General features: G+C 53.9%; 1 long non-coding RNA gene across 1 annotated transcript; it reads right to left on the reverse strand.

The window, feature by feature from the left end:
* Positions 1 to 4,792: 4,792 nt before the first annotated feature.
* On the reverse strand, positions 4,793 to 9,046 carry LOC131384577 (uncharacterized). The gene is made up of 4 exons (XR_009215566.1): positions 8,410 to 9,046; positions 6,080 to 6,304; positions 5,415 to 5,508; positions 4,793 to 5,329 (listed from the first exon to the last, which is right to left on the reverse strand). It is a non-coding gene; the product is annotated as an uncharacterized LOC131384577 (long non-coding RNA).
* Positions 9,047 to 9,380: the final 334 nt, after the last annotated feature.

A 9,380-nucleotide genomic window follows, 5' to 3' on the forward strand; every position in this document is an offset into this window, starting at 1 on the left:
CCTTCCATTGGCTGCAGTCATCAGAGGCCAGAAGGCAGAGAGCCCATGGTCCACAGATGCAACTGGGACCTGGAGCAGAGAAAGGAAGGGATGGAGTGGGGAGAGACCGAAAATCAGCAGCACAAGACTTGAGTTGTGTTAGCTCGGACCATTGCTGTGTTGTGGCCTGGGTCTTCTGAAGGGGGTTCAGGGCACGGGGTGGCCTGCCTCTGTCTCGGCTTCCCGCTCCAGGACTATCAGATCCCTCTCACACCATCCCAGGGGACCAGATGGACAGTCTGGTCTCAAGCCAAGCTGCCAGGATTTGGGGCAAAAGAGCTGTTGCGGAAATTCAAAGCAAAACAGCCAGAAGTCTCTTCAAAGTGCACTTCCTTAACAAAGGACTTAGAAGAGGTAGGAAGAAAAAGGCTCTGGCCGGCAGGTAGCCAGCTCAGCAGCACCATGACAACTCTGAGAAGGGCGAGCTATGTGGGGACTGGCTCTCTGATCTTCCCCAGACCCCCTCGCTGGCCCTTAGACAAACAGGAGGGATGGGGAGCTCAGAACTGAGAATTGAGAGACTGGGGTCCAGTCCTAGCTCGGCCATTGACTCTCTGTGTAACCTTGGGCAAGATATAGTCATTCTCTCTGCACCTCAGCTTCCAGGTCTGTGAAATGGGGATAATGTTACAAAGTGGCATAGGTCAGTTTCTCCAGAGGCAGGGAGTCTTATGCAAGTAATTTATTGTTTGCAGGGGGTGTCTGGGGTGAAATCTACAGGAGTAAGAGAAACAAGAAAGTAAGGGAAGAAGCCAGGCAAAGATGTGGGTCCAGTTGAAGTCTAGTCTCAGCCCCATCCCACAGGGAGCTCTGGAGTAGAGCTGTCCCCTTGAGACAAAGGCAGGGCTGTGTATCCATCTTGGGGAGGCTGAGGTCCCTGTCCTTCCCCTGCTGTGGTTGACTGCATAGTGGCCCACAAAGGCACCCACACCCTCGTCCCCGGAACCTGTGAATATGTTACCTAACATGGTAGAATGGGCCTTTGCAGCTATGATTCAGCTAAGGGTCTTGAGATGGGGAGGGTATCCTGTGCTATCAGAACAGGCCCAGTGCTATCACAAGGGGAAGGCCAGAAGATCCAGCAGGAGAGGTAATGCTGCAAGTGAAGGCTGGAGGGATGTGAGGAAGGGGCCCCAAGCCAAGGAATGCAGGCAGCTCCTAGAAGCTGAAAAAGGCAAGGAAACAGATTCTCCCGAGGCCTTCAGAAAGAGCTCACCCCTGCTGCCATCCTGATTTTCGACCTCTGACCTCCAGAACCGTAAGAGAATGCAATCCACGAATACCAGCTTAATCCACTGAGGGGAGTGGTCATTTGTTTCAGCAGCAACAGAAAACTGATAAACCTGCCAAGGCTGAGTGGCCACACGATTTGCCCCAGGCCCAAGGGTCCTTGTCCCAGCTCTGTGGGTGCCAGTAGTTACTGACCCTGTTTAATGAGCACCTGCTGTGTGTCAGGCACAGGCGACAGTGTCTGTGCTGCACCCAAATCCCGCTGGCTGCTGCTTACCAACTCTGAGTGCCCCGCCCCACCCCTGGCTTCTGTGTGCTTTGGCGTCTGATGGCCTTCAGGCCGCTGGAGCCACTTTGACCCTGAGTGCAGAGAACTGGAAGCCAGGGTGGGACCCTTGGCCAGTGGCAGAGGGCCTTGCTTTGAGTCTGACCAACAGAGAGGCATGATCTACGCTGCGGGCACCCCTCCCCAGCCTCCTGCATGTACCCTGGCTGGGTGCCTCTCTCGCCGTCACCAGCTCCCCCGAGAGCACACCCTTGATGCATCCCTTGTACAGGAATCCTCATCTCAGACTTTACTCCTGGGGTCCTGCCAGGGCAGCACTGTACCCGGGGCCCTTTCTATCTGGTCCTCACAGTTCCGCCCCAAGGCAGGGAGGGTGACCATTCTTATCTGACAGGAAACTGAGGCTCTGATCAGCTCACAGACCGCAAAGGTTAAGCCAGAATCTGAACCCAGACCCTGGAGAGGATGCTTTTCCTTCCTGCACTTGGATTCTGCAGCCTTCCACACAGCACCTTCCCCTGGACGACTCCTGCAGCCCTGGGGAACGGGAATCGTCCTGGTCTGCATTTCCTGCAGCAGGAAGTGGCTGGGTGCAGTGAGCTGGGCTCTGGAGGAGAAGGGTCTTTTTGGGACCCCGCCCATCTCACCCCAGCCTGGGTCCCTGAGCTGGGCTCTGGAGGAGAAGGGTCTTTTAGGGACCCCTCCCATCTCACCCCCAGGCCTGGGGGGATTACTGGGACCTGAAATGTGGGTGCTGTAGCTGTGGCTCCCTGAGGGAATGAGAATCGCTGAAAACTCTGCAGACTTCATGCTGATTCTTCGATCAAATCTTGACAAATGACTTATCCCTCCTTTCCCCGCCCCCTTTTCTCCTCTGTAACCTGGGGATCGTAATCTCCACCTCACACAGCTGTGGCCAGAATGGAGGGAATAACAGATGGGAACGTGATTAGCACGGAGCCTGGCACGATGAGAGCGCTCCTTCCCCGCTCAGTTAATCCCTCTGAGCCTCAGTTTCTTCGTCCGTAAAGTGGGGAGAATATCTACCGGGCAGTCATATCTGGAGAAGCTGTAGTTGGCAGGGGTCAGGGGGTCAGGGGTCCTGATCCTGGGTGACCTCCGACTAGCCACTTAACCTCTCTGTGGTCTGTTCCGCCCTCTGGTTTGTGAGAGCCACGTGAGTGAGGGCAGTGATGTGCTCAGAACGTGCCCAGCACCTAGGAAATGCCATTGTTGTCATGGGTGTGAAGGCCTGGCTATGCGCCCGGCATGCAGCAAGGGCTCAGTAAACAATGGCTGTTTATTCGTCAGCATCTTCTGGCCCCTGTAATGAGGAAGCTCACCTCCACCTTCTCACTCAGCCCTATGGCTTCCATTCCCAAACTCCCAGGGCCCTGTGCTCAGGCTGGCTGGCTGCAGTTGCTGTTGTGAGGAGCACGTACCCTCCACGTCCGTCCACCTTTTCATGCCTCCAGCTCTCACCCCAAACATGCCTCTTCCACTCTTCTCTCCCAACTGGGGCCCCCATCCTGTACCTGCTCTTGTTCCGCAGCTGCCATCAGCTACTTGGTGATGACTCACACTAGAGCTGGGCTGATGCTGCGCAGGCGTGTTCTCCTTCCCGGAGCTCCTTAAGGCACTGGCCCCACCGTCGATGAGCGATGGGCAACCCCTGGCACCCCACAGGGGCGCTACCTGTCTCCTCTCCCCAAAGAAGAGTCTGACTGGCAGCCCCTTCCAGGTGGACAACAAGTTCCCCGTGACGTCCCGCAAATGCCTCTCCTGCTCTCCTGGGGTCCCTTTGTGTAGAAGCAGCCACTCTGTATGTTCGTGTTGGTGCACCCTCACCCAGAGGGGAAAAGCAGCCAGAGTAGCTCAGCCTGACGCCTCTCGGACCGAAAGCAGCAGCCATGGGAGGTTTTACCTTTCTTTTTCTGGACCACACAGGCCTGCACTGCAAGGCTCCTTTGGTTTTCTTTCCTAGGGCTCAGGATGGACAAGGTAGCCCAGAGCTGGACCAACTGCCAAGAGAAGGAGTCCCTTCTGCCCTCTGCCCTCTCAACAATAACACTGGCTCCGCGTCCCTCCCACTGGGCAGTCCCCATTCTCCAACTGCCTCCTTTGTTGCACCCAGGAACTCATCTGGACTCCAGCCTGAGGGAGTCAGGCCCATCCCATTCTCCAGGCAGGACTGAAACTGGGCAGGCAAGAATTTGGGTCTGACCCCAGGCTGCCTGCCTTGTTAAATAAGACCAACCTAGAAAACAAACAACAGTGAAAACCTCCAAACCCACCTGCTTGGAGCTCAGCCATTTCAAACAATATTGATGAGTCCTGGCACTGGGCTAGGCCTGAGGCTGGGGGAGGAAGCCACACATTGCCTACCCCTGAGACAACCACAGTCTAGTGGGAAAGACAGACCAGTGGGTTCCAGTACCCAGTGAGGTCCAAGGCACTGCCAAGGATACCAAAGTCCAGGGGACACAGGCCGAGTCCTGCTGAAGATTTTCAAGGCCTCTGCTAAGAGGAGCGCACCACAGAGCCCATCTCCCTTCCCCGGCATGAACTCCAGCTGACATTTTCTTCTCCAGCTCCTCCTCTGACAGGCAAGCCTTTCTCTTTCTTTCCCTCCCTTCCTCCTTAAAGCAGCTCCCAGCCTCACTCGCTTCAATCTCTCTGCTCGATCTTGCACACCCTACACACACACATGCACGCACACTCACGCACTTTCTCACACAACACACACTCTCTCACACACACACACACATTCTCACATACACACACTCACACTCACACACATACACACATACTCTCTCACACACACACATTCTCATACACACACACACATTCTCTCTCACACACACACTCACACATTCTCACATACACACACATTCTCTCTCACATACACACACTGTCTCTGTCTCACACACACTCACACACACACATTCTCACATACACACACACTCTCATACACACACATACACATTCTCTCTCTCTCACATACACACACACACTCTCCCCACCCCCAGACATACCCTCTTTCCTCCTCACTCCACATAATATGCAGTGATTTAGTATCACCTTTTCTCACTTGAATGTCCCCTTGGCATGCTCCCCCCACTCTCTGCCATCCCCACTGCCCCCTCTGCCACCATCAGCCTCCTCCCTACAACCAAGAGTCTCAGCTAAGTGTTGTCTCTGAAGGGAATTCCGATGACGACAATTTTCTCAATCTCATTTCAAATTTTAAAAAGCCTGGCTTTATTAAGGGCTAAACTCCTCATGAATTTTTAAGCACCAACATAAGACTTTAAAGACGTTTCCTGCTAATGAGATTAAGTGAGATAACGTCTGTGGCACGCGGCACACTTCCTGCACGCCTGAGATTGCGCTCTGAGGCTGTTGCTTCAGACCGAGCCTCAGACAGCCAGAGGGTCTCCTTCACTTTGGAAGGAAAGTGTGCAAAGCCTTGCAGTGTGGTGCGACGCTGGCAGCAATGGAGACAGCGTCAGGAAGGAGTCCTGCGGAAATCTTCCGGCCAGAGTGTGTAAGGGGTGTGCGTGCATGTGTGTGTGTGTGTGCATGTGTGTGATCTGGAGGTGAGGAAAACGAGACGTGTTGGGAGAACTCCAACCACACACTGCCTGGCTCATCCCTCCCTTGGGGTCTCACTCAGCTGCTGTCTCTGGCTGCTACCACCATGCTGGCCTCAGGAGGTCACTGTGATCACCACAGTTCCTTCTGCTTTGGGCTGAACCCTTTTCCCTTAGTTCCCTGCAATAGAATGGAGGTTGGTTGTCATTTCCAAGAGAATTTTGCAGGAAGAACATGATGAAAACCTGATTATATTTATACTCACCTTTGGACTATAGTTATTTCTTAAAGCTCAGTTTCCAGCTCCCAGAGATCCCGTGGAAGCGGCGAAGACATCAACAAGCCTCTGATTCTCTACCCTAAGACAACCACAGAGACACAAGTGTCCACCTGGGCATTCGTCTGGGTGGGCTCTACTGACCAAGGGTCAGCCGCGGTGCCTGGGCATTGAGCAGAGAGGGGAAGGGAACCTCCATATCCTGAACACCTCCTGCCCTGTGCTGGGCTGCCATAGGAACTTTATATTCCCATCCGCTAACTCACTCGTGCCCCATAACAACCTCACGGCACATGGTCCAGCAAGGTCAGGCTGCTTGCCTAAGGTCACAGAGTTGGAAATAAGAACCCCGTTTATGGAATGTACTCTTGATGAATGCAAGGATGTACATGGGCTCCAGCTCAATCTAGGCAAGGGGCACGGGGCTTTGGTGGCGACCCAGAGCCTAGCTCTGTGGCAGCTCAGCCCGGCCATGCTTCCTTCTCAGCTGCAGCAGGAATTTTGGATGCTAGGATCCTGGCGAGCCTCAGCCGCCTTCTCCTTTCTCTCCCTCCTCCACCAGCCACTGAGTCTTTGTGCCCCTACCCAGCCCCAGCTGGGCTCTGTGGGTGGGGCAGCACTCCCTTCTGGTTCTTAGTTGCCATGGACCTTACCCTCTGGCAGGACCCCTGCTGTCCTCTCCTGCAGGGTGGATGGCAAGATGGGACCAGCACAGCTCCTGCTACAGTGCACCCTGGGCTCTAATCCCAGCCCTGCCATGTATGAGCTGTGTGACCTCAAGTATGTGAACTCATCTCTCTTTGCTGTTTACTCCCTAAGATGCAACTAACAGTAGTACTCTACCCTAAGAGCTGTTGTGAGGCTTTCTTCACCTTTTTCTAAAAAAAGAAAAGAAAAGAAAAGAAACACTATATAGCATTTACTTCGTGCCAGACATGACTTTAAGCACTTTATCCTTAATTTCATCCTCATGACAACCTTATAAGGAGGCACTGTTCTATCTTATTTTACAGATAAGGACTCCAAGGCACAGAGAGATTAAATAACTTGCTGACGGTCACACAGCTAGTAAGAGGCAGAGGCAGGATTCAAACCCAGGCAGGCTGTCTCCAGAGTTTAGGCACTTAACTTCCTACTCTACAGTGAAATGACTGGTGTGAAGCATTTTAGCATAAAACTCAACAAAGAGAAAATGCTTGGTCAGTGGTAAGCTGTAGTTACCATGTGACCTCGGCAGGTCATTTTACTTCTTTTTTTTTTTTTTTTCAGGCTGAGTCTCCCTCTGTAGCCCAGGCTGGAGTGCAGTGTCGCGATCTTGGCTCACTGCAACCCCTGCCCCCCGGGTCCCCGTTCAAGCAATTCTCCTGCCTCAGCCTCCCGAGTAGCCGGGATTACAGGCACGTGCTACCATGCCCAGCTAATTTTTGTACTTTTAGTAGAGACAGGGTTTCACCATGTTGGCCAGGCTGGTCTTGAACTCCTCACCTCGTGATCCACCCACCTTGGCCTCCCAAACTGCTTGGATTACAGGCGTGAACCACCGCGCCCGGCAGGTCATTTCATTTCTGTCTCAATTTTTTCATCCCTAAAATGGGGCTAGCGATCACTCTGTGCTGGGCTTGGGGTGAGAGTTCATTAGAATAATGGGTGTGAAACGTCTGACACAGATGCTAACACAGAGCAGGGCATAGGCTCTTGGTGGCTCTCCTTTCTAGAAGGGACCTACAGAATGGGGTCGGGACTGGTGGTATCTAGACACATCCGCTGAGTCAGCAAAAGCAAGGTGTAAGAACACCAGCAGCCTTGAGGGGCCTGGGCAGAGCAACAGATATGTGGTGAGGGCAGCCGGAGATGCAGAGCATGGATACAGGGCCTCTGACGTGGGAGGTGGCATCTGGGGTCCAGATGCAGGACTGATAAGAAAGGGGTGAACGCTTATGGGGCCATCTAATCCTCACGATGACCCTGAGAAAACAAGAGTCTCAGAGAGGGGACGTGACTTGCCCAAGGCCACGTCTCTAGAAAGGGGTGGCAATGAGGTTTGCCTCCCAGGAGCCTCTGTGGCTCCTCTCTCCCTACACTGCCCATCAGCAGGATGAAGGGCCCAGCTATGAGGTCAAGCTCTAGGTTAGGAGTAACTGTTTCTTAAGAAAGTCCAGGCCAGACACGGTGGCTCACACCTATAATCTCAGCACTTTTGGAGACCGAGGCGGGCAGATCACTTCAGGTCAGGAGTTTGAGACCAGCCTGGCCAACATAGTGAAACCCCATCTCTACTAAAAATACAAAATTAGCCTGGCGTGGTGGCGGGCGCCTGTAATCCCAGCTACTCGGGAGGGTGAGGCAGGAGAATCGCTTGAACCCAGGAGACGGAGATTCCAGGGAGCCGAGATGGCAAGGAGCCGAGATTATGCCATTGCACTCCAGCCTGGCTGACAAGAGTGAAACTCCGTCTCAAAAAACAAAAAAAAAATAAAAAAATTAGCCGGATATGATGGACACGCGCCTGTAGTCCCAGCTACTTGGGAGGCTGAGGCAGGAGAATCGCTTGAACCCGGGAGGCGGAGCTTGCAATGAGCTGAGATTGTGCAATTGCAGTCCAGCCTGGGCAACAGAGCAAGACTCTGTCTCAAAAAAAAGAAGTCCAGCAAAAGAAAGGCGACAGTCCCTCCTGCAAAAGTGTCCCAACTAGGCAGGTAGTATGGTGGGGCCTGGAGCCGGGGAGTGCAGAAGGGCTTGGCTGAGGACAGCAGCAGGCAGGCAGGGGTAAAGTGGCGGCACAGGTGGCTGGAGGCTGCCTGGAGTCTGGCTCAGCCCTGGGGAAGGGGGTGGGCAGTGCCTCGCCAGGTCCTGGAGGGAGGATCCCTTGCGATCCAGAGAAGGGCATAGGGTGCTTTCCCCCACCTCTGCCAATCCCCCCAGAAGATTTGCCCCATACACAATAAAAGGAAAGGCTCTCAAAGCAACCCACTGGGGGACTCACAGCAGGGGTGACAAGAGCGCTTTCTAGGGCAGTTGTGTGCTGTCTTCAGAGGCAGGAAACCACTTCCTGTGGCCTCAGTGGTGCCCTGTGAAAAACCAGGTCCTGGCCCAGCATCCAAGGGGGCCGGGATAGGTTCACCCAGACCCGTTGTCCTATGAGCAGATTTGTTTTTTTCCAGGGCAACGCTTCACAGCTTCTCCTCTTCCCTTGGTGACAATGACAGCCAGTGACGGGTAGACAGCCTACTCCCACCTGGCCTGAGTCCGGTGGCCCCAGCGTGAGATCACCACAGTGAGGTCTGGCCTCAGCATCGCCATGGGGATGCTCGGATGCTGCCCGTAAGCAGCACCTTTTCCCCCGGGAGAGTGGGAGGGGACCGTGGCTCATGCTGACTACGTATGATGTGGCCTGCTCCTGGCTGCTGGGGCTGTTTGTCCCCAGACATATGTTGTCAGATCTCAGCTGAGTGGGGTGGCCCAGGGGACTCACTCAGGACCTGCGGGCTCTATTGTGTGTCTGTGTGTTTGGGGTGCGGCGAGAGGTGTTTATTAGACCTCACGGGGAGCCTCATTCTCTTGTCTCCCTGGGCTCGCCTGGGCTGCTGATCACTGTGCTCCTAATGGGCCTTGGATTGACATTCACAGCAACCTGGTCTCCATGGCAACCAGCTGTGACATCACAAGGAGCCCATGGACCCTGTAGCTGGAGCAGAGGAAGCTTGAATGCCTGTTTGGGGAAGAAAGCCTTTGCTCCCGTCCTTAGGCCTCTCCTGTGATAGAGGAGGAGGACATAGAAACGCTGAGAGAGCCAGGGCCTCCGCTTCTCTGGAGGTTAGAGCAGGATCTACTCGAAATCCTTCCCTTCCTTTCTTTGTCCCCTGTCTCCTCATCCCTGAAAAAATATGTATCTCGTTTCCTCAGCTGTAAAATGGGGATATTAGAAGCCGCTCTTAATTGAGTATTTATTATGTG

This window comes from Hylobates moloch, unplaced genomic scaffold (assembly GCF_009828535.3).
Source record: "Hylobates moloch isolate HMO894 unplaced genomic scaffold, HMol_V3 SCAFFOLD_11, whole genome shotgun sequence".
Lineage (NCBI taxonomy): Eukaryota > Metazoa > Chordata > Mammalia > Primates > Hylobatidae > Hylobates > Hylobates moloch.